The sequence below is a fragment of the Marmota monax genome, unplaced genomic scaffold (assembly GCF_021218885.2).
Source record: "Marmota monax isolate L192 unplaced genomic scaffold, Marmota_monax_Labrador192_F-V1.1 WCK01_AAM20220418_F8-fsc00230, whole genome shotgun sequence".
NCBI lineage: Eukaryota > Metazoa > Chordata > Mammalia > Rodentia > Sciuridae > Marmota > Marmota monax.
The window spans coordinates 2,282,172-2,306,139 of NW_026693365.1; positions in this window are offsets into that span (position 1 = coordinate 2,282,172).

Below are 23,968 nucleotides of genomic sequence, written 5' to 3' on the forward strand. Positions count from 1 at the left end.
AGGGCTAAAATCCAATTCCCAGCACACCAGGTTCCATGTCACACCGAAGTCTCATCCCCTTTCTGCTGGCTCAAGGGGGAGATGGCATTAGAGACAAGACATTCTCTTTGTAGAAAAATGATAGGAGATGTTTAAAGGAAGAAACAGCAAGATCATTCAGCAAGCCCTTTGGGTCCCTGCTAGGATAGGGTCCAGCAGGGGCACTGGGTGGCAGCCGGGCATCTGTGATCTTTCTATTCCTCATCTGTTTCCAGGGCCATCAGCTACTTGTTTGGTACCAGCCACCCTGGGGACCAGCCATGCATGGGTCCCATGCACACCCCAAGTGCACCTAGCTAGCAGTGCCTCCTGCCCCCTCCCTATCACAACCCCCTCTCTCATCCCCACAAGGGAAGTCTATGCCGCACGGGCTGAACCCCACCCAGGGCAGTAGAGGGTAGAAGTAGGCAGATAATTCATTTCCTCTTCCTTCCCCAGGGTAGATTGTTCTGCAAAGCGAATATTCATAATACACTCAGAAAATGGTCCCACAAGATCCAGCCAGCAAGTACACTTGCCACCCGGGGGTGTTCAGCTTGGGACATCAACCTGCCGACTCTCCCTGCCTCGCTCCCTCCCCACTGACTGCTGTTTGGAGGGTCTGCGCTTCTGTCATGACAAAGGGAATTGGGGACAGGAAGGACCTCTCAGCATTTGAAAAGTCTAAGGAATTTATGATTGGAAGGAGTTTAGAGAAAGAGTCAAGGGTGGATTCCAGGATGAATTCCAATTAAATGATGCCTGAGTGAAAGGTTCACCATGAGTGGGCCCTCTCTCTAAGAATCTGCTTCCACGTGTTTAGCATTTCTTAGCTTCTCCTGTCCTGGATCTTCTGCAGAGGACAAGTTGATAATTCTTTGCTAACAGCAATGCTGTGTGACCAGAATAAGGAAAATTTGGAATAATTGAAAAGAATCCTGTAATTCAGAGCAACTTATTTTATTCCTATAAAATTAATCTTATTTAATTCCTTTAAAAGCCCCATGGAGTCTCTTCCTTGGTCTTAGTCCTTGCAAACCCAGACCCTGGCTGGATGGAATTTCAGGGTTTGAGAGAAGTAGAAGTTACTGGGCTAGTATTCTATTCTGTCTGGTAGGTTATTAACATTTATTGCCTGTCTAGTCTACATAGTTAGATTTTAAGTTCCCCAAGGAAGGACATTTTATGTGTATTGAAATGCTTAATATTAGAAATGTTTAGCAAAATTTTGCTAAGTGAATGAATTTTCAGAGACCCTTTCACAATATTTCTGGAACACTTATTTTTGAAAGTACAGGATTGTATTAAAATTTGGGGAAATAGGGAAAGAAAAAGGTGCAAATCCTATGCAAAGGTTGAATCCCTTAATTCTAAAATTCATTTTGCACAACTTGGTTTTTCCATTGCTAAGTACCAGCTACCCCCAAACAATGGTCTGCTTTGCACTGCTGTGGCTGAGGACTTGATTCCAACAACCCCACTTTATTTAACTTTGACTCGCGGGGGCTGGAGTTCAGCTGGTGGTCTTGCCAGGGTTTCTGCCATGTTCTGTGGTCACAAAGGGTTACTGGGCCTGTCCAGATTCAAGGAAAGGGGAGAGACTCTGCCTTTTCATGAAGAAAGAGTGAGTTCAAGTGCAGATGAACATGTGGAAGGGCCATTGTCGTCCTGGGAAACAAGTCCACCCCTCTCACTTTGGTTAGCAATTTTCATTTATGAGGAAGAATTAATATTTTAAGTCCCTTCACATGAATTCCTCCTGAAGTGTGACCGATCTTTCTAAATGATTTCTCTACACATCACCTCGGGGCTCCTTAGAACAGTCTGCTGTGGCTGAGGAAGCAGCTGGTCAGTCCACAGAGCAGCGTGCGGGGCAGTCTGCAGGGAGCACCCCGCAGTTCACTGCCACGCGCAGGAGTGAGCCCGATCCTTTGCCCCACCTCCCCCGGGGGTCTGGGTGCCACTCTCCTTCCACAAGGCTCGCTGTGCATTCCTGCTCACCTGGCCTCCAGGGCAGGAGGCTTGCCTCTTCGGAGACCCTTGTCCTATGAAAAAGAAATCGTTCCTGTGCCCAACGGGAACTTGTGCAGCCTGAGATCCTGGAGGGCAGCTCCCTGGCCCTTCCCTCAGGGGCAGATGCCCTTCTGGAGCTGTTTAGAAACCACATGCTGTGGTGGTCACGAGTAGCCCCGAAATCGCCACAGCATCAGAGAAGGATCTGGAGTCAGAGGAACACTATGGCAGCAGTGCCACTGGCATCACCAGAGTCAGACGAGAAAGTTCTGGAACTTCGTAGCCTCCCCCAAAAACTTCAGGGAGGTCTTAAAAAAGTCCCTGATTTCCAATGGGGGCTACTTGCTAAGAAGCAACTTTTGAATAATGAAGGTAATTTGGAGGTAATCCAAGGACTGGGGACCTTAATTAGCCAAATGAGGAAACAAGCCAGAGAATGAGAGGCCCAGCAAATGGGGGGCCCAGCAAGTGAGGGGCCCAGCAATTGAGGGGGCCGGTCCAGGCATGGCTGCTGCTGCCTCACCTCCAGTCCAGCAGGCTTTTCAAGTGCATGCTCCCCACCCCTGGCCTTGACCTTGCTGCCTGCTGAATCCTTGTAGAATGACCCTGCTGTGGTGAAACAGAGACCTCCACTGGCTCCGGCCTGAACAGTGGGAGGAGAGACAGGGCTAGACCTGCTGCAGCCTCCAACAGCAAGGTGTGTGTGTGTGTGTGTGTGTGTGTGTGTTGGGGGCTCTGTACCACCTTCCCTCCTCTCCCTCAAGCACAGAGCAGAGACAGAAGTGCTAGGGGAACAGTGGACAGAGACCTAGGGAGTGGGACCTCGGAGCACAGAGGCCCCTGTTCTGGGAATTGGCCTCCCAGCCAGTGCACACAGAAGACGGAAAAGTGTCCTGATTGTGCGGTGCTGGTGAGGATGCATCTGTGAGAACAGGGAAAAGGAAGTGAGTGGGAGCCGGTGCTCACGCAGGAAGAGTCAAGTCCTCAGCCACAGCAGTGCAAAGCCGACCATTGTTCATCCCAAATCACCTCCACCCCATGGGCCAGGCAGCCAGGAGTGAGTCTGCACAGGGAACTGGAGAGGAGCTAGTGTTGAGAGCAGAGTCCCCCTGCCTGGCCTCTGTTTGGTCCTGGGTTAGCAGAGCCAAGGGAACAAAAGACAGAATGGCCTTCTCTGAATCAGAAATAAGTAGGCATTCAGGGTCAAGGGGAGAAAAAGAGTGAGGAAAGGCCTCAGAGACTTGGGGCGTGATCTCTGGAACAGATGAGATGTCAGGAAACCTGGGATGTGACCCCTTCCTGGCTCCCAAACGTTCAGTAGGGTGTGCAGCACCCTGAGGTTGTTTTAGGGGCTGCATCTACAGGAAGAAAAGGGTCAGGGTCTCTCTCTGGCTAAACACGGTGAGAGGGAGGGGTCTGGCGGACAGCTGGGTGCTCTCCAACCAGTCAGCTCAACCGAGGAAGGGGCTTGCAGTGAACAGGGGAGGCCTGGGACTTGCCTGAGCCTCAAGGAATTCACTGGATGAAGGAGAGTGGATGGAGCCAGTGCTGCCTCCATCCCCAGGACCAGCGGGCACCAAACACACTGTCAGTGCTCAGTGGACTCGTATATGGGTTTACTTGGTGATGAGGGCTCAGGAATTTTCTACCCGTTCTTCCGTTAGTCCTGAGGTCCCGGCTGTCCTCACAGGGTGGAGCTTTAACTAGGACAAGTCCTGGCTTCAGGAGCACTCAGCGTACCAAGAGGCACAGGTTCTGCTTCAGCTCTGCTCTGAGCACTCCCTGTGTCTGGAGCACCGTCCCCACCCCTGGCTCTCTCGCCTCTCCCTCCTCCCTTCCCTAACAGGAATGGGAGCTACAAAAGGGACAGGCTCCCTCAGCTGGACCCTGAGTGACTTTATGGAACAGAGACCCCATCAGATCCACACAGGGCCTGCAGGGTGGGAAGGGACCTCTGGGCTAGCTGCGGACCTGCAGCCAAGTCCCTCCTCTGCTGGCCAGAGCCCCAGGGGCTGCCGCTGCCCTGCCTGGGAGCTCTTCACCTCCGCGTGGATCCACCCAGAGTCTGCTGAAGCCGAGTCCACCGTTCCTTCCCAGAATGAGCCCAAGGACTGTCCCCATGTGGCCAAGGCCAGAAGGCCACAGGCGGAGATTGAGAGGCGCACGTGCCCATGCACACACACACACACACACACACACACATGTGACAGCGATCTCCAAACCGCAGGCAAGTTGAGAAGGAAAAGGGCGGTTTCCATGGCCACCCTCCCCCTGTGGGCTGGTTAGGACAGAGCGCAGCTTCACAGCCCCAAGGACGTGCTGCCGGCTCTCCCCACACAGAGGCATCCCCTGCTAATGTCTTGCCACGCAGATGTGCCAGGGGCACAGCAGGCCCAAACCTGTAGGCAGAGGCATGTCTGGAAACACCCCTCAGAGTGCGCAGAGGGGGGGCGGAGGTGGGGGCCAGAGAACAGCTGTGTTGTGGGAAAGCAAGGGGGGGGCTGGCGTGTGCCCGAGCTCCTGACGAAGAGAAATGGGAAGCTCATGACATCTGCAGAGTTGGTGACTAAGACCGTATGGACGGGAAGACCTGGGGGATTTCAGTGAAATTCCAATTCAAAGAGCTGGAGGAGGCAGATGATTAATGCGGGGTGGGGCTGCACAGGCAGACAGGCAGAAACCCCGAGAGCAGATGGGCTTGGGCTCCGAGGAGCTGCCCGGAGGTCAGCGAAGGGAGGGGCCGGTGCAGGGAATGTTGTGGGCAGAGTCCAGGCAATGCTGGTTTCCATCATGATGAGTGTGAGTGAACGTTCTACCAGGAGGGGTTGAGCTGGGGCCAGGGCAAAGGCAGCAGCTTCCTGTGTGACCCCGGGTGAACCAGAAAGGCCCTGGTCTTTGGTGGAGGCTGGCAGAGAACCCAACCTGGAGAGGGCTGAAGGGAGCTCCGGAGCCTGCAAAGATGCACACCCCGAGTGCACAGGGATGTTGCCCCAAGTTCCCGTCTTACCGTGCGACGGCTTGTGCCTCCAGAGCTGCTGGCCAAGGGGCTGGGGAGGTGGGAGGGAAGGGTGCTATGAAGGAGGTGAGGACAAAGCCAGGGACCAAGATGAAGAGGGGCTCCTTGGCAAATGCTCCTCCTTGGGTTCTAAGGGAGACGGTCACAGAGCAGCGACAGGCCCTGCAGCAGCCTCTGGTCGGCCTCCCCTCTGCACGAGCTCTAATGAGTGAGAAGGGAGGAGGTGGGCATGTTCCAGAGGCCAGCTCCCCTCCTCCTGACCCATGGGCATCGAGTCTCTGCAGCCCTGAGCCTGCGTGGCCTGGTCGTGTGGAGGTGCGGAAGAAAAGGGCAAGAGGCAGATGTTTGTAACTCAGGCCTGGGTTCTGTGGGCCTTGAGTGTGCTCGCCCAGGCCGCGGGGCGGGCAAGAAGGAAAAGGGGCTCTGAAGGAAGAGCTAGACCTCGGCCTCAGAGTCCAAACACATACCACGTCCCTCCCTGTCTGTCCTCAAACTCACATTTCAGGTAAACACACTCTGAGACAAAACAGGGAGGGAAAGGGCCCCCGGAAACAGGAGCACAGTGGAAATCAGTGGGCAGGACTTACGGGCACTTCAGTGGGCAGAGGACAGACACTCAGAGCACCTTCTGCCTGGGCAGCTCCTGCTGGAGTCACACCCTGCTGGGACTCTCCGGTCCCTCAGGGCTCCAAGCATACTTAGGACAGAAGAGCAGGGCTCTTCTAAATGGCCTCATCCCTATGTTCATTTTGCAAGGTGCTTCCCTGGCAGGGGCTGGCTGTGCAACTTTCCTGTCAGGCTGGGCTCTTCCACCTTCACTGAGGGCCACCCGAGTGCAGTGACTGATATGTGACCTGCTGGGACCAGGGCCCCTCCCTCAAGGAATCTTCCATTAGGGGAGTGAGCAGGATTTTATTACATCTGCCCAAAGGAAAACGTTCATTATCACCCAATTCTGGGCCTCGTCTGCCAGATGTGCTGATCTGTCTTGCACATCATCCATCTGCGGGGTTGTGGACGGCAGCCCAGCCTTGCTCCAGAGAGCAGGGCCTCCATCCTGGGTAATCAGGAGCCAGCAGGGAGGCGAGCCTTGAGGACCACCAAACCCACAGACCATCATGATTGGCTCTGGTGCTCGGCAGAGAAAGTGCCGGCAGGTTAACAACTTTAGCAACACCAGGAGAACAACGGAACATTCCTTAAGGAAAGTGGAGCTCCAAGGCTGAGCCCAGGCACGGGGGGCTGCAGGCCACTCAGGTAGAACCACACCTGGTTCTCTCCAGGGAGGGCATGTGAAAACACACCTGTGGACACTCCTATTTCTAACCCAGGTCTGAAGTTTTACGTCATAGGGAGCAAACGGGAAGGTACACTTTCATGAGATCCCTGAGCCTGGCAGGTCGTCAGAGATGCTGACTGATGGTTCTCCTACATGACAACCGACCCATGGAGCATGTCTGGGTGAGGCTGAGGTGCACAAGCATGGCCAGTCACGCTGCTCCTGCCCACCCAGCCCACACCCCAGCCCCTTCACCCCTTCACTCCTGTGCCAGTCCCTGGGAATGCACAGAAATGTCAGAGAGCCTTCTCGTCTTCCAGAGCTCAGTTGGGAATCCCCTGGGATCTCATTGAAAGGCAGGCTCGGATTCTTCATGCCGGGGATAGGGTCAGAGGTTGTGAATTTCTAACTCCCCGTAGGAGGAGCAAAGCTGAGAGATGGTTCTTAAAGAGTGGGCCCCAGGGAGCAGCCCCAGCAAGAGCTGCACATGGAAATGCACACTCCCTGACCCCTCCCCAGGAACTCCGGAGAGCCACTTCAGTTACCCCTTGGAGCTTCAGAGGTGCCAGCTCATCACCTGGCCATGGTGCTGAGTTAGCAAGGGCCAGTGGCCGGCACTGCCGCCGGGGCCGGCTCTTTGAAGGACAAGCAGGAGCTGGCAGGCAGAGAGAAGGGCTATGCAAAGGCCCTGAGAGGACACGAAAGCAGGAGGTGCGGGCTGTGGGAGGGAGGAGGCCCGGAGTAGGCCAGAACGCTCCTGGGCCTCTGCGTGCAGGGGGACACCTTCCCCAGCCCTCACCCTTCCCGCTGGGCCGAGCTCCAACCAAGAGACAATATTTTGCTGTGAGTCCAGCTCTGCCCCCAGCCAAAGTCAGGCTCATGTCCCTTCCCGGAAAGGAAAGCTGCCGACACGGAAAGCTGTCTCCCCTCTCGTGAATCTGAGAGGGCGCCCAGAACTTGGCGTTCTCTCCAGGGAGTCCAGGCCCCGGAGATGCAGCCATCACTCATTCCCTCATTAGGGGGAGCTCAGGCAGAGAGGGAGAGCAAAGAGGGGGGACAGCAAAGAGGAGGGAGGGCGGGCGACGGGGAGGGGGGCGCGGGCGGACAGCGCCAGGAGCTCCCCGTGGTGAGCTCGGTGAATGCCCCTCTAGGACGGAGGTGTCTGTCCACACTTTCAGCCCTTGCATGGCTACATCTTTGGACATTTTTTCATCAAAGTATTCCCAGCTAGAGAGACAGAGCTGTGTGCGTGTGCGTGCATGTGTGTATGCTCACGGGCACACAGGGGCTGGGGAAGGCAGGGCCCAGGCAGAAAGAAGCTGAAGTTGTCTCAATTTCCTCTTTAAAGCTGTGCCCATGTGTTGGTTTCTGTAAACGGCGCACTGCGGGGTTGACGTGTGCTCCCAGGGTTTCTCCCTGAGGCTCCGGATTCCTTCTCTGAGAAGATCCGGAGGCTTCAGGGAGACACCGTTCTCTAGAGAGGTGGCATCTTCACTGAGGGCTCATTTTAGAGACAAAAATCCCCAACCTACAGCAGACACAGGTCAGGTGAAGGCAGGTGCTTGCCATCTGTCCACCCGGGGCTGAGGAAGCACCTCCCTTTAGTGGTGGCCCTGCAAGCCCCATCCCTGGTCAGGACCCATCACAGTGAGGGGTTGTGCTGGGCCATATCCCCGGGAGGCCAGGGCCAGTGGGCAGCAGGCACAGCACATGGACAGCTGCAGGGCAGGCACTGGGGGCCCTCACTGAGTCCCGAGGGCCTCATGCAAGATGACTGAATTCCCGTCCCCACAGTCTGGATCCCAATCAGGGTGGGCCTGACCTGCTCAGCCAGGGAGGATGGGTGGCTGCAGAGGAGGTAACTAGGTGAAGAGGTCAGAAGGCCCCGGAAGACAGCTAACTCATGCCCAGTCTTTGGAAATGTGCCTGCTTGGTCAGCAGGGCCGGAGAGGAGGGCAGGTGAGGCTTCCTCAGGAGGCAGGAAGGGTGTTGGCAGGGGGCTGATACTGGCCCAGCAATCTCAAGCAGCTGGTGATGGCATCTCCTGCCGCAGTCTGGCTGGGCACAAATGCCGCAGTCTGGCTGGGCACACAATCACGAGCCACCACACAGCTTGTAGATTCAAACAGCAACTCTTTATTCCCGAACTCACACCAGCCGTCTACCAACACGTTCTGGGGAAATCCACGTTCTCTGCCCAAATCCACGTTCTCTTTCCAAATCCACGTTCTCTGCCCAAATCCACCTCCACTGGGCTTCTATCTCCAAAATATACTGTCTGAATCCCGTGAGAACTCAAGGGGAACTCAGGCAGCAGGATACGCCCTATTCCCAGCAGGAATAATCTTAAACCTTAAACCTGGAACCTAAACTGGGAACGCCCTAAACAAGATTATCTTAAAACCGGGAACACCCTAATCTGCCTTGGTCCTTGAGCAAGGTCACTTACATTCAATGTCACTGCAACATGGGGTACGCTGGCAAGGAAATTGTCATACCTACTTGGCTAATGGCTCCCAGCAATCTCCGCCTCCCTAAACCCTCCCATCATACACTGGGCTCCTCCTCCTATGCCCCGGTGCTGACAGGAAGCAGAGCCATGCTGCGTTCCATGGCTTGAAGTGTCTCTCCCAGCTGCAAATGTTGCACCACATCTGTTGGCCTTTCCCGAGCGGGAGCTGGCGGTGTCCCCTCTGAGGGAGGCCCCTGCCCCACAGTGTAACCCTACTTCAGCCCTGGGCTGCAGGGTGGAGAGGTTTGTTTTCTGAGCCGCTTATACCTAAGGCGGGGTGCACCTGCCACACACCCTGATGGTGAGCTGGGGTGCCGGGCGTTGGAATACATGCTTCGTTCTGTTTGCTCCAGAAATTGCTGCACAGATTCCTCCTACCGTGCCTGACTTTCAAATCCGACTCTTAGGTGGTTAGAAGACAACATTCATTACAGGAAGGAAGACAACGAATTGAAACCCTGGACTTGCTGTTAGTAATAGTGTCGTTCCTGACTAAGAGCACATTCAGGACCCCAGGAGGCCAGGGAGCTCGGGAAGGCTACAGCAGCCGGAGCAGTCCTTGGTCCCTCTCACAGGAGGCACAGGAGGGCACAGGCTGGGCAGGGGCCAGAGGCCAGGACCCATCACAGTGAGGGGTTTGCTGGATCATATCCCAGCATCCCCAGGGGTGCCCATGTCAGGAGACATCAGCCTGGCTCCCATGGGTCCAGGCTGCAAGAAGAGACACACCTGTGGGCCCCTGGCAGAGTCACAGCAGGGTCTGCCTGCACTGAGGTCCCTTCCTAAGAGGAAATTTCAGTTTGAGTTGGAGAGGTCAAGAACACTGGGATGAAGTGCCTGTTCCTCTCGCTGGCTTACCACGCAGGAGGGTCTGCTGGCTCTTGGAGCACGTGTCTGGCACTTCACTGAAGCTTGGCTGACTCTCCTGCTTCCAGGACATGCTGTATCCTGCTAAGATACACATGGAATCTTTGTGCAGTTTTGCTCATAAACTATCCTGAACTGAGTTGTGTCTCCCCAAAGCTAAGTGGCAATCCCAACCCCTAGTATTTATTTCACAGTGGGACTGCATTTGGAAGTAGGGTCTTTGCAGAGAAACACAAGCTAAAATGAGGCGGTTGATGTTGGTCCTAATCCAATGTGACTCGTGAGGAGGAGGGCTGTAGGACACGGACACACAGAGAGACGGCCATGGGAAGACGTGGGAGAAGATGGTTGTCTTTTAGCCTAGAAGAGAGGCCTGAGGAGATATCAACCCTGTGGACACCTTGATATAAATATTTTAGCCTCTAGAATTGGGAGAAAATAAGCACGCATTGTTTAAGCCATCTAGTCTAGAGTGCTTTGTTACGTGGCCCGAGCTGACTCTTAGATGAGTAGTCTCTTGTTTTTAAATTGGCAGTGGGAGAAGCTTTGTGAATCTTTGGATGGCTCAGGTTTTCAGGAGTCACTCCAACAGGTAGGCTTGAGTGACTCCCTGTGAGGGGTCTTTCTCCTGCTAGCTCAGTGGTTGGTGCCATCTACTTCTGGAATAACCCCGCAGGCCACCTCCTGCTCCTCTAGGTATTGGAAAGTGGTGTAAGACAGTGGATTATTACCCCAGACCATGCACAGACTATTAGCATAATAATTTATTTAGGTTTTAGCTTTCGGTCAAAAGACAGAGTGAAGAGTGATTGAGAAACATTAATATTCCAGTTTTTAAAAAATCCTATAGAACGTATATTGGTTTGTTTTCTGTTACTGCAACAGAATAGCTGGACTTGGAGAAATGGAGATGGAAACCAGCTGCAGGCAGAAGGGTCCACTGAGCGGGCAGCCTGGCTTCCTGACAGCCCCTCAGGAGGACTCTCTCACTCCCCTAGACCCATTAGCCTCTGCGGAGGGTGGTGCCCCGGTGACCTAGATACCTGACAGGCCCCACCTCTTAAAGACTCCTCTACCTTAACTCTGCCACACTGAGGACCAAGCTTCCAGCTGTGAACATGTGGGGGACACTGTCAACCACAGCAGAACACAAATGGCCATCTCACTGAATGGAAATGCTTACCTGTTATGCACATTGAACCTTTGGCCCTAGAGTCTCAGAGGTGCTGAGCACCTGTATGCAAGGCCTGGACAGCCAGGGAAGCCACAGAGCTGGGACTCGATGACAAGGAGATGACGCTCCTGGGTTGTTCTGTTCCAGGAGACGGTCTGGAAGTCCCAGGGGCCAGCCCTCCTGGTGCCCAGTGATGAGCCAGGCAGGGCTCCTGCAGGGCATGCCGCAGCCGGGCGGGCATCGTGGGAGCAAAACAGGAACTGCTGCTTTATTTCAGTTTTGGTTATGAAAAAACAATAATGTGTTAATGACCCACTAGTGAGTTTTAAGGAGAAAAGGGCATGCAGGCCAGATGCTTTTATTTTCATGTCCTGTCATTGTTGGGTGGCAATCTCACCTGTATAGTTACAGTAAGGGACCATGGCTTATCCTTTGATCACCTTTATTTTAAGTTATTACTTTTAGGATAGAAACTAGGAATTAGCTAATTGGGTTCACAGTATGAACCTGTCACTATTATGAACCTATCACTACAGGGGTTCCCACCACCAGACGGGGGCCCTCGCTGTGGGACCACATGCTCACCCTCACTTATATTAAGTTATTTTTAAGCTATTTTAAGAAAGTGAAAGTTGAACTTAACATTTTTTAAAAACATTGCTTATAACCATTATTAAAATTCCAGAATACAACTCCCAATTTGCTAATTACAGATCCTTTTGTACAAACTGTTCAATCTATCTTTACCTATTTGCCTACTAAAGTTCTGACCCTTTTCTTGCCAGTTGGGATTAGCATTTGATATTCACATCAGTTCCTTCAGAATGTTGTGGAACAAGCATGCTCCAAGCATTGTTTGGAAATACACATAAAAAATGGTTACTTATTTGAAATTCAAAGGTAACCAGATGCCCCATGTTTTTGTGTTTTCGACAACCTAGCCTCACCTCCTGATCTTTCCTGCCAGGGGTTTAACATTAATTTCCGGGTCCTGAGCTTGTGCCTGCCCTTGTCACTTGCCAGGCCTGGGTCTGTCCTCACACCTTGGGGGCTGGGTTTTCACTAGTGCAATCTTCGGTGTTGACATCTGTGTTAGTTTTCTAGGGCTGCAGTGACGACCAGGACACACAGCGATTTTGGAGGCTAGGATTCTGACATTAAGGTGTGGGTGGGGTCATTCTTCCGAGACCTCTGTCCTGGGACCATCTTCTCCGCATGTCTTCACATCATCTACCCTCTGTCCCTGTGTGTGTTCAAATTTCCCGTTGTTATGGACTCACCCCAATGACCTAATCTGACCTTGATGACATCTCCAAAGTTCCCATCTCCAGAGGCAACCACACCTGAGCACTGCAGGTCAGGGCTTCCGCATGTGAGTTTGGGGGAGACCCCGCAGCCTTGACTGTGTTCCCCACTGCAGCGGCTGTCTGCTGAGCTCAGACTGTCCACTTGTTGTCTCACAGACACTGTGCCTGTGGTCTCGGGAGGACCCACTCTCCTCTAGGATGGGAGCCACACACGATCCTGAACATTTCCCAGGATAGCTTGACTTCACGGAGACCTCCTCCCGAGCTTGGCTCCAGCTCCCTTGGTGGAGCTTCCTTGGGTAGGGCGCGCCCACTGCACACACTTCCCAACACTGGCCAACCCCCTCCTGGACATCTACATTGGACCAGCTCCTGGAAACTTGTGCTGTACTGCCTCACCCCAGGAGGGCGGACCCAGGCGGCCACTGTCTGAATCACTCTGGACATTGTCTCTTGGCCTTCTGGTCCCTGGACCGCAGACTCCCAGTTGCCTGCCCCAGGACATGCCCCAGGACACGGTCCATGGGCTCAATCACATCTCTGACTTTCCCTTCCTGTTCAGGCCCATCGTGTCCGGGAACCAGCAGGCCTGCCCTCAGGGCCACCCAAGCCGTAGCACCACGAAGCTTACTGTTGGCTCTTTGGTGTTCTGTTTTTAGAAGAGTTTATAACCTACTCCACCTAGAAGTCACAGCGTCAGATGGTGGGAGGTGGATTTGATTCATCAGGTGAAGCAGTGCTACTGGATTTCACAGTCCTTATCAAGTCGCGCTGAGATTCACCAGGTGTCCACTTTCCTTCTCCTCCTCTGTCTGAGGCCTGCTCTGCAGCACCCAGCTCCCTCACCCGCAGGTCGTGCCCTGGGAGTGTGAGACCCGCTAGCCATGAGTGGCCATCCATCACTCCGAGTGGGCGATCCACACGCAAGGCCTCGGCACACACAAACAAGTGAAGTGTTAAAAATTCTCGGATGGATTGAAGTGACACCACCTTTGATATGCTGGGTTTAGTCAAATGTGTTATGAAAATTACTTTTACCTATTTTTTTTTTTTTAACTATTGCTAAATGTGGCTACAAGGAAATGTGAAATTCCACACGTGGCCACCTTTCTGCATGTGGTGTCCTCTAACTTAAGGCTTACAGACTGCAATCCTTTGGCCATGCTCAGACTTTAAGCCGATATACTAATGTTTCCATTAATGTTCCTCCTGAAAAGTATTTTGATATCTGCTAGAACAACATACATCTTTCCCATTACTCTTGCTTTTCGGATAATCTTTTGGAATCTACGCCTATTGTTCTTTTGGATAAATTTCAAACTTATTTTTGCCAGATTCATAAAAGTCCTGTTTGGATTATTCATTTGTACAAGCAGAAATATTTTTCTGCCCTCAAGTTGATGGTCTTTTATGACTTCTTATGGAGTGTGGAGGTTTTATTTATACTTCACATATTTTCTCAAAACCACTTCTGTACTTGTAATTTCTGACGCTGTTGCCAACGGGATTCTCGCTCAGATGCTATTGTTGGTTTTATCTTTGTCTTTTGAAGCCACTAAATTAAGCTGTTTTTAAACAGTTATGTTCTTTGAACTACTATTATGTGAGGGAGTGTTTGTCTCCTTATGTCATGCGACAGAGACCAAGACTCCAGTCTTGGTAGATGACCCTGGTGTGACAGGCACTGTTCCTGCACATGCTCCGCTGAGCTGCTCTCTGGGATTTTACCCATTTAAACTTGGCAATGCCTTTTCTTGGCTTTGATCGCCTTCAAGGACACCCATTAAGGAGGCATTTTCTCTTTCCAAGTAAAATAAGCAGCCTAGAAGACAAAATTTCCTCTGGCTTTCTGCAACCCATTCACTATAAAAATAAAGCAAAACCATGATTTTCTTGGTTTGGAGACATTTCCATGGGGTAACATGCCAAATTACAGACAGTCCCTGATGCTTTGTAAAAATGTTAATGGACAGAGGAATAGTTCAAGAGACACAAGGGAGGGTCAGGCTGGCTTAGTCTCAGCATTAGGGTTAGATTTACAGTGAGGGTCAAGGTCAGGGAAACCAGATTTAAATCTGCTCATATATTGAACATCAATTGTAAAACTCTCTAAAATTCCATGCAACAATTCTCTTAAGTTACTAAATCCTCAAAACACTTACGCTTCACATCCATAGACAAAGAAACTATTAGGATACCACTTGGAGAAAATGGCGGCCTTGGATCTTTTTATGTGATAAGCCACAGAGTGAGCAGGTGCCCGGGTTGTCAGCAAAGGTGGAGGGTTGCTGGCTTTGCCCTCAGCCAGGGTGAGTAGCTGTGGAGGCTGCTAGACAGAGGTACAAGCTGCCTCCTGCAAGGACAGGGATAGAGACGCCTGGGCCCTCTATCGTCCTTGGTGGAAGACGTTGGAGTTGTGTTTGGAACCAGATCAGGCAAAGCTGGGTGATGCTGAAGCATCTTTTTCATCCTTCAAAGCTTTGTCTGATGAGGCCCGAGTCCAGGGTCCCTGGCTTAGTCTGGTATTTCCGTGAAAACTTGGTACATTTCCACCCTGAGAACCAGGCTTGGCATGGCTTGTCACAGACACCACACTCTGAGTCTGGCTGGGACAGTTTTCATATGTCCTTTCCCTTAAGGGAACATTCCCACCTGGCCACCTGGTCAACAAAGGATGTCCCTTTTCCTTGGATAATGGTCCTTGGAATTCAAATGGTGGAAGGGAGATCTCGGTAGGTCCAGATTCCAAGAAGTCCTTTCCCCAGCTCTCCAGATGAGTCCTGCCCTTCCTTACACCACTCCTGAGACGCACCTCCCAGCGCTTCTCCGTCCTCACACGGCAGCTCCTGCAGGGTGGGGACTGCACATTGGTGAATGGATGCCTGGGAGCTCTCAGGTGGGGGATTTGGACACGTAATGTCTCTGTTGCAGCCCAGGGGCAGCGGGTGCTGAAATCATCTCAGGAGGGCAGTGGAATATTGGGGACGAAGACTGTGAAAGGAAAGGGAAGCAGGAGATTGGCCGGGAGGGACCGGCATACTGTGGTTTTTAGCACATGTCCCTTCCTGTGTCACAGCCAGCTCAGGAGTCAAACTTGCTCCTTCAAGGAGTCTCCTGTTGGGTAGGAATGCCAGGAAGGCTTGCTTAGTCCCTGGGTAAGGCCACCCAAGAAGCAGCGCATGATTCTGCCTCAAAAGATGAAGGTAACCTGTTAACTGTCACCCTGTCAGCTGACCACACGCCTCTCAGTTTACAGGGTAAGCTGAGCTCCATGCCTCTGTCTGCCATGCACAACATGACCTGTGGACTGCTCCTTTGCAGTCTGTGGGACACAGATAGTGCCTGGCCTTCCGTGAACTTCAAGCTGAGTGGGTGCACAGTTTTAGCAAGAAGATTCCAACCTCTTAGCACAGCATCTATCCTGGGTCTACTTCCATTGTGGAACCAGAGCTGGGTCATTTGCCCCTCTCTTCCCTCCCTGAATGGTGAAGCCTGGGAAGAGCCCTCTTCCTGACCTCCAGGGCATCCCTGCTTCAGGCAGGGGCTGTTTCCCACGAGTCCGGGCTTCCTCGCCCACTGGGAGTTGAGATTTAATGATCTTTATAGTAAATCTCCTTCCACTGCACGGGGTGGCAACAGCGATAATGTGTTATCTCTTCTGCTAAGTCCTCTTTAAACAAGTATGCAGGCTGATCCAAGACCAGATAGGAGAGGGATCCAGGGTCCCCTTTGAAAATGGTAATGAATCCAAACAAGAATCCTTGGATGGCTCATTTCTGCTCTGGTTTGTATTAGCCATGCAATTAAAGGGTTTGCACACGGAGGCCCTACAGGGGGGTCTTCCCACATGAAAGGGAGGAGGGCTGCGCCCTCAGAGGAAGCCTTCCTGGCTGTTTTGCCCAGGACTTGGAAAAGGCCAGTGTTTTCCAAAGAAGAGGTCACTCAGAGGGAAGTCAGCCAGAGACAGCCTGCAAGCGGCTTCCTTCCTTTCCCTCCTGATGACTCCAACCTGCCTTTCCCAGAGCAGAAGAAAGGAGTAGAGTGGCTTTAACTGAGAGGAGCAAAAGTGATACAGATGGCCTGCAGCTCCCTCCCCTCCTCCTCTGGCACCAGGCACCACTGCCCATTCTGAGCACTCCAGCCTGGTCGGGCACGGCTCACTCACTCCAGGAGTCCTATGTGGGGTGGGGACGGCCAGGAAGTCCTGCTCAGTCCCTGACTGAAGACACCCCAGCAGCGTGATCCTGTTGGAAAAGGTGCCCCCTTCTGTACCCCACCCCATCTGGCTGGGGCTCTCAGAGGAACCACCTGCCTCCCATTTCTGTACCAACAGCACCTCCAGGTTGCCACCTTGGCCTTGACGTTTCCTTATCTCACACAGACACCAGAGATCTGGGGAAGACCTGGCAGCCGAGGGAAGTATAGAGCCTCCCAAAGCCAAGAGGTCCCCACCACCATGTCTGCTTCCCAGAACCTCCTGCAGAGCCTGGCCCATGAGGCCATCCTCGTGTTTTTCTTCAGAGGAGACTTAGAGAGTTCTGGAGAAGACAAAGATCCTATTGCAGTCTTCTTCTTCAGGTGACCCCCACTGCAGAGTCTGAAGCCCATGCTTCCTTTCCTAGCACACAGGGCTGCAGGGCTGACCCCTCGAGTAGACAAACCTATTCCCCTGTAGGTGGACAGGGCAGGCAAACCAGGCCTTGGCCAGTCAGGGCATGGCATTCTCCTGGCCATGGGCTCAGATCAGGGGTGTCCATTCAGCCCAAGCTCAAGACTGGGAGGGATGGCTGTGGCCTGAAGGAGTCGTGTGGATTTGGTGACTGCCGCCATCTGTGATCATGGGCAGCGGGGTGACAAATGAGAGATGCACAAGGTGGAGAAAATAGAGCAATAGAAATAGGCAGACCATACCGGAGCCTCAAGCCCCCTCTGATTCTGAACCACTGGGGAGGGCACATGGATAACGGGGTGCGTCAGGTAGACACCTGGCTGCCTGAAGCACAAACAAGAGGCTGTGCTCCAGGACAGGGGCAGCGCCAGCTCCTGGAGAGTCCTTTCCCTCTGAGATGCTGAGCCAGCCCATGGCTCTACAGACTGGAGTAGATTCACAGTCATCTCTCCCCGTGCTCCATGGCATTTTCCGGAACATACAGGACAGTGAAGGATCCACTCCCTAAGAGCAGCACTGGACAGAGAAGCCAGCCTGCACTCGACGGACAGGCTGTGCCTTGGGTCAGACGGCCTGGAAACAATGGCATTTGGAAAAACACAGCTGCAGCGATTCTGGTTTGGTGAGTGTACCCAAAGGCCCAGGGTCAGAAGCCTCGTCCCCGCCTATGAGGCTTTATGGAGGTGGTGGCATGTTTAGGAGGCAGGGCCTGGTGGGAGGAAGTTAGACCATTTGGGGTGTGTCCTGGAACAGGTGGCAGGCCCTCCACTTCCTACAGCTGCCATGAGGTGATGTGCTTGCTCACCCTTCACTCCCCGCCATGATGCAGTGTCTCACCCCAGGCCTCAAAGCAGCGGTGCCCATGGGCCACCAAAGGACTGAGACCTCCAAAGCTTGATAAACCCTTCTGCTCACTGAGCTGATTGTCTCCGGCATTTTGCTAGAATAACAGAAAGCTGATCACACAGCAGTGACGGCTTCCTGGGCAGGGGTGATTCCTGCTGAGGGACGGCATGGGTCCTTCCAGCTTCTAGAATGTCTTGCCCCTGTGTAAGTTCTGATATCCGGAATTTGAGGAACAATATTGCTGCAGGCCTTGTCCAGAACTTTCCCCACCCTTAGCTGGCCTTTCCCCGGGCCTGGGCCCCCCCCGGTCAAGCCAAGTGAGAGGCTGCTCTACAGGGGAAGCAACATAGACTCCTTTCAGAAGACGTGGACACACCTAGAAGCCACAGGTTACAGTGACTTACAACCTCCAGGGTCTATCTCTCTTTTTAAAACAAATTTAAGTACAATTTATATATGAGGAGGATACAACTTATACAACTCCTGTAAGTCCAGCTCCATAAATTTTCAAAAATTGAACACACCTGTGCAGACAGCACCAGGTTGGAGAAACCGCCTCAGGAGCGCCCCAGGTTCCCCCTGTCTCCTCCAGTGTCCCTCCAGCCCAATGCCCCTCCCTCACAAGGACCTCATATCCCTTCTAGTGTCCCTCCCTCCCAGGGTCCCCATGTCCCCTCCAGTGCCCCTCACTCCCGGCCCCACAGCACCAGCACTTAAGGTCACCTCTTTGTACAGGGTGAGCCACACAGTGCACTGCTGTTTGGGACCAGCCCTTTGCACTCCTGTTCTCTCGTGGTGACTCACCCATAGTGGCCCCATAGTGGCCCCTGTAGTGGCCGTTTCTCATTCTAACAGCTGTGTAGAGCTATCTTGTGGGCATGACACAGCTTATTTACCCACTGATCAATAACTAATAGCTCTTTTGGAAGTTTCCGGTATTTTGCCACAAATAGTGCCACTGTAAGCCCTCAGGTAGTATCTCTTGAGGGGCACATGCCCCTGTGTTCAGGGTGTGTACCTAAGACTGGACTTGGCTGATCAGAGGACAATGGCTTCAGCGCCAGCAGCCATGGCCAAAGCGTTGCCTGAGTGGTGGCACCACCCCGCACATGGCCGGCGGTGTCATTGGCTGCAGCTCGGCCCTCTGCTCGGATCTGTCTTCCCAGCTGATCTTTTCCTGTGTGTCTGGCCATCTGGATGGTCTCTTGTGAAGGGCCTCTTCCCATCCTGCCCATTTCTTCAAGTCTGTTATTTTTTCTCTTTTTGATTTGTTAGAAGTTCTTTGTCTATTCTGGATTGGAACCCATTTGAGACATGAAGTATTATAAATTTCTCTGTGGCTTTCGTTTCTACTATCTTCATAATGTTTAAATCTTAATCTTATTTTTTATTTATTATTTAACATGTTTTGAGCCTTGCTTAAGGATTCTTTTATCTACTCCAGGTTCACTAAAAAGTTACTTTTCTATATTCTTCTTTGTTTTTCCTTCAACATTTAAGTCTATAGTAAATCTGTAAGTGATTTTTATATGGTATGTTTTTTTTTTCTCCAGGAGATTCAGTTGACTCAACAAACTTCAACTCTTTTACTGAAAATTTTTATACAATATTTTGTGAACCTATATGTATGTTTATTTTAAAGAAGTAATTTCTTAATGTATATGGAGTATTTTAAATATCATTTTAAATTAATGCTAATTGCCTTTTAAATTCACCAAAACACAACTTTCAGTGTCTGTATTACATTATGTTATATTATACAAATTCACCAATTTATTTAACCATCAAATGCTATCAGACTTCCAAATTGTCACCAGATTTTTGTATGTACAGAATTGTAATAAAGAGCTAGTTATACCTATTTCAATGTGCGTACCTAGGACAGACACACTCTTAGAAAGCCTGACCCAAATGAACATCTTAAACCCTTCTATAATTATTGCCAAAATGTGTTTCAGAAGGTTTGTTAAAAAAAATTCCATTAAATCCAGAATTTTACTTTATTCCCATGATGCACCTCAATTTGTCAGCATTGAGTACTGTTAAAGCCCTTGACAATCACATGTTGATGTTGAATTGGGTTTTCTCTTAAGCTGAGTGGGAATACTTTATGTTAGCTATTTTCATTCTGTTTGCAGAGAATAGTCAGCTTGATCATCACTGTTACATAAAGGCAGAGTCGGAGAAGGGGGAACAGGCGGACACCTGGGGGTGCCAGGGGATTGTTGAGGCGGGGTGTTGTGTGTTCAGTGGGGTCACCATCAAGAGGGGTGCCCAGGACGTCACTGTTGGGTTTTGGCTGTGGACACCCTCCCTTCCCACTCCTGCTCCCCAGACCCCAGACTGGCTTTGCTTTCTTGAGACTCAGACAGGTGCAGAGCCCATGCGTTCAGAGGCTGGGATGCTGGGGCTGTGAGGTTGCCGCAGTCTGGCTGGGCACAAAATCACGAGCCACTCAAGCAGGAACAAACTTTATTTCCAAAATTCCCGCGAATGCCACGCACGCAGCCTTCTCCCAGGACACACTACACCAACAGGAAATCCCTTCTCCGTAATTCCCTCCTACCGCACTTCCCCAACCAATGGGAACTCTCCAGGAGTCCTGCAGAGCTCTAAAGTAGCAGGCCTAGGCAGACAGCAGGGGTCTAATCTCCAATTGAATGCACATCTTAACATAACCATTATCATCTCAATGGCTTGCTGGCATCACCTTTCAACCAAAAATGCCATTCGTCATTCCTACTTGGCTATGGCTCTCAGCATGAGGTGTCTCTAGGGAGCAGAGGGCTCGGGGAGGTGGAGCTAACTGAAGGGCAAGGAGGCCCCAGCTGTCACCCATGGGTTAATTTTGCTCAGCCACTCATTTAGGTTCTTCCTTTATCATCAAGGCTGCCATTTTGATTGCAGGTCACTTCTTTGGGGAGTCTAGATCTCTAAGTGCTTATGTCCCCTTCTCCTCCTCTGATGCTCTCTTTACACATAACCATTTCTTTAGGCTTTATTTTATTTATTTATTTTTATGTGGTTCTGAGGATTGAACCCAGTGCTTCACATGGGCTAGGCAAGCGCTGTACCACTGAGCCACAACCCCGGCCCCATCACAACCATTTTTAAGTGATGGTTGGGTAGTGATAAGTCCACTTGTTGTGCCACAATCCCCAGAACTCTTGCTTAACTTAAACTCTGTCTGTGAAACACTGACTCCCTCTTCCCCTCCCCCAGCCCTGGTACCTGCCATTCTAACTTATGCCTCTGTGAATTTGACTCCTCTGGGGACCTCTTATAGGTGGAATCATACAGTACCTGTCCTTTTGTGATCACCCTATTTCATTTAGCCTGATGTCCTCAGGATCCATCCGTGCTGCAGCATGGGTTGGGTCAGAATTTCCTTTCTTTCTAAGACTGAACATGATTCCATGTGTGGTAGGACTAAGCAGGACCACCAGTTCATCAACTCACCTGTCCGTGCATACTTGGACTACTTCCACCTTGGGGACATTGTGAATAGTGCTGTCCCCAGAGCCCTCTTGGCATCCTTGACCTCAGAACTGCAGCCCCTGCTTGGTCCCATGGGAGGAACTCCAGGAGGTGTTCGTCCCAGGTTCTCAGGACACTGGATCTCCTTAAAAAAGATGGACCTTGTCTCTCCTGGGGAGTGTGTCTTGATGGGACACCTGGGATACCCCAGACGGCTTTGCTTTCCTTGAGACTCAGGTGCAGCGCCCATGCGTGCAGAGGCTGGGACACTGGGGCTGTGAGGTGTCCCTAGGGAGCAGAGAGTTCGGGATTGACTCAGTGAGAAGACAAAGTGCATTCCACAGGGCAGGGACACTTCAGCATGTAACCATGGTCCTGTCTGTTGAATGTCACCAGCTCAGGTCATGGGGATGCTGCGACTGCACACTCTGGACAAGCCCTCCTCCCTCACCCCACAGGGGTGCGCAGGAGCCTGTCCCTCTGACCTGCCATGAGGCTCCTCCCTCTGCCAGAGGTGCACCCCAATTCTCTCCCTCAGTTACCTTTAGAAATGGGAGGGCTTCAGGTGATCCAGCCCCTTTCTGTATGTCCTGATTTTTTTTTTGTTTTTCCAGAGAGTTCTGAAAAGAGAGAAGTTTCCTGCAACTTCTAGTGGTCGTGCTAGATACAACCCACAGCCCTCCTGAGCCAGGTGTTTCTTCTCTCTGGGGTGCTGCCTACCTTGTGCCTCGTGATCTCGGCATCTCGAGATAATGAGGTCAACCTCAGAGACACCCTCATTCTTTCAGTAATTTCTTCTTATCCAATAAGAGCTCTTGTGCGTCAGTCCCTCTGTTGGGCATCATAGATACAGCCATGAATGAAAACCCTGGCCACAGAGAGGACCATGGACCAGGGGCACACAGTCAGCGCAGTGTGATATGCACATCCTCGGGGGCAGTTAGCCTGCACTGTACACCTCCAGCCTTGGCCTTGGGTTGTATTTTAGCGAAGTTCTGGCAGGATTGTTGCCTTAACAACTGGCCTCATTTTAAAGCAGGCACACAAGACTCAGAAATCAAGTGGGTTGTGAAAGCTGCGTGTCAGCAGCCCCGGGGCCAACCTGCAGGTCTCTGTGTCAGGGCTAGTTCTTTCTGAACTGGGCCACCTGCATCTCTCTGGGCCCCGGCTTAAATCTGTCCTTGGGCTTTGTTTAGTTAGGCTTTGAAAAGGAGATGCTGAGCTCTGGGATTTCAGTTAGAAATTCCATTCTCCCTCTATCTAATTCCTTGCTGAAATGACACAGTGTTTTAGACTCACCCTTCCTGATGCGTGTGAGTCTTATCTCATATCCTGTGGGACAATAGCTGGAGTGTGGCTGCAAGATTACCAAATGGTCAGTTTCCATAAACAAAATCCATCAGCCTTGCTCCTCCTGCCATGAGGGGTTAGCACATGCTGACTCTGGGGAGATTTTGTTATTGACCTGAGCTTGTGACATTCAACAGACAGGACCATGGTTACACGCTGAAGCGTCCTTGCTCTAGAGTGCACTTTGTCTTCTCACTGAGTCTGTGACCTGGACGGGCATTCTGGTGGACAGGTGGGCTTTCCCATGCCCAGGATCCACTTCCTTAGCCTGGTGTTGGGGGAGCTGGACCCCCCTTGGGGACCCACTGTCTCCTGTTTCCATCCCTCCAAATGTCTCCAGGGTTATAAATTGGGAGCACGGTTCAACCTGCCAATTAGATTCTCTCAGACATTTGAACAGAGCCTCAAGCTGAGTGGCTCAGTTCAGAAGTGGGCTGGGGCTCGCTTGTTGTGGGGCACAGCCCTGAGGAGGCTCCGCATCCATTCTTCTACACAGCGCTCCTCACTAGTTGGCCTTGACTTTCTTCGTATTTTGCGAGGCGATCCATATTTTTCTTTCTAGGACTATTTTGCCTCTGGTAGTCGGAATCCATGTCTGTTATTTCATCTAAAGAATCTGATTGAACACTCCTAAGACTGAGCAGGCAGGTTGGGTAATCCAGCAGAGGGTCAGTGAGCCGGGAGCAAAGGGAGAAGGTAAGGATGAGGGGTCAGCGGTGAAGTGAAGTGCAGGTCAACAAGGAATCTGGGCAGACTGGGTTCCAAATGGATGAATAAGCAGATGTGGGGTTGTTCTGTGGCTTGTAGATGGAGCTCTTTCGTGGGGCAGAGAGGCTGCATTAGCATGGAAAGGTCCTGGGGCTGAGGGGGGTCCCAAAACTGCAAGGCCCAGGAAGCTGGTGGTCTGCCATCGCACAGCTTGGAATCACAGAGGAGTTGGTGGAGAGGAAAGCGGTGACATGGAAGTCTCAGATGTGTGGATTTCCCTATTCCAAGCCCTGGGAGTCCCCTTGTAGCCTGGGTTAGGAGGACTTCACCTTCACGGGCCCTGGTGTGCTACCCTGCACTTCAGTCCCCAGGAACTAGACAGCCCCGCTTGGTCCAGCTGTGAGCGCACCTAGCCCCAACACCAAAGGACAAATGCACGCTCTGACCAGGAGGTGTGCTTTCACACAGAGCTCCTGACCTCCAGGGCCCTCCCAGGGCCAGCACACAGGGCAGCCGCATGACAAATTCCCACGGACCAGCTTTCCTCTGGAGCTCTGCAGCCACCATGTACAAGGCACTGTGGCTTCCAACAGACGAAGTCCATTTCCCACGTGCCTGGGCCTTTCCTAGGTATGGCTCCTGGGGAAGTCTCCAAGGGCTGAGCCAAACGCCCGTCATTTGTCTCTCTGTCCCAGCCACGTGCCCTCTTCCTACACTGGGCTGGGAACTATT